The sequence below is a fragment of the Melanerpes formicivorus genome, unplaced genomic scaffold, assembly GCF_026170545.1.
Source record: "Melanerpes formicivorus ecotype bairdi unplaced genomic scaffold, bMelFor1.0.p_v2 SCAF_7, whole genome shotgun sequence".
NCBI classification, from domain to species: domain Eukaryota; kingdom Metazoa; phylum Chordata; class Aves; order Piciformes; family Picidae; genus Melanerpes; species Melanerpes formicivorus.
In genome coordinates this window covers 16,348,081-16,349,444 of record NW_027142359.1, presented here as the reverse complement: position 1 = coordinate 16,349,444, position 1,364 = coordinate 16,348,081, and positions in this window count along the sequence as shown.

The window sequence follows — 1,364 nt, the reverse complement described above, 5'->3', positions numbered from 1 at the left end:
TGTGGGTTTTTTTTCCTGGAGTCTAATTAGCAAATACTTCTTCCCTTTAACTACTTCATCTGCACCACTTTTTAGATGGATGGGTGTTACTTTATGGCCTGAATGTGTTGTTAGTTTTTATCTTCATCTATAATTTTGTATCTCAAGAAATTTCTCTACACTTCAGAAATTTTACTCCCAACTTTTGAGAAGAGATTATCAGCTTCATCGCAGAACAAAAAAACTTGGAACTCAGACCACAGTAAATTATCAGAATACACTAAAATGATTCTGTAGGCAGTCTTCTAAGTTTTGTTCTTGAAATATTCTTATAAACTCTTGGAAGGTCCATACAGCTAGGTCAGGTGATGACATCCTTATTATTCTCACTCTTCTTTGATGCCTTTCCCTCCTATTTTTACTCATGCTGCTCATCTTCCAGATAACTCAATGTGGGTCAGCTACAATACTGGCCATCAGTGCCATAGAGAAATGTGGACTGTACACAAAACGCCCGGGTCCCTGCAGCTCATGCTAACTTGTCAGACATGGATTTGTTCTTGGGGCATGATGTTTTAGTCAGATTATGCGTTACAGCCCAAACCTGGCATAACAACTCCTAATGTTGGTAGTAAAAAAAAGCTGCCATCCACTGGTCTTCTGATATATGGACTGCATCACATGCTTCTCATTCCTAACACAGGATTTCAGTTTCTATGTGGATGATTTATCTGCTGTTTGAACAAAGTATTTTAACCTTGTCCTTCTCTCCAACCTAAGGACATCTATACCCCTCAAAGGAGAGATTGGTTGCTTCATTCATTATTTACCAAACGTTTCTCTCAGTATTTCCTTTCTCCTCCTTAATATGATGGCCGGTGGGCCCAGTGGCTTTCTGACCTTCCATTTCCCTTTTCTTTACATGCTTTCCTACTGCCACCCCACTGCTTCCCTACACAAACTTCTTGTGCCCACACCAGACCCGTCATTCCTGCTTTTGTTTGTCCTTCACTGAGGCAAGGAACTTACTTTTCTGGGGGGAGGTAACCATCCCCAGAGGAGTATAGGAGGATGACAAGCCAAAGAATTTCTCCTTTAACATGACTGGGGCTTATGACTGCAGGCCCAGTACAGTTTCTGCAGCCTCTTCTCTTTCCCAGTGCTGGTTGTCACATTTTCATCTGGGAGATGGGAAATTATATTTTCTCCCACTTTTCCTCCTAGGTTGCTGATTCCTATCATAATCTTCCCTTCTAATACAGATATGTATTCTCTTAGCTTAAAAGCATCCACAAGGTATGTCTGTTATTTCCCTACAGATAGAAAAATGTTGAGTGTCCCATGATTAGCTTGCTGAGCCCTGAACCTAGTCAATCTGTTAGCTT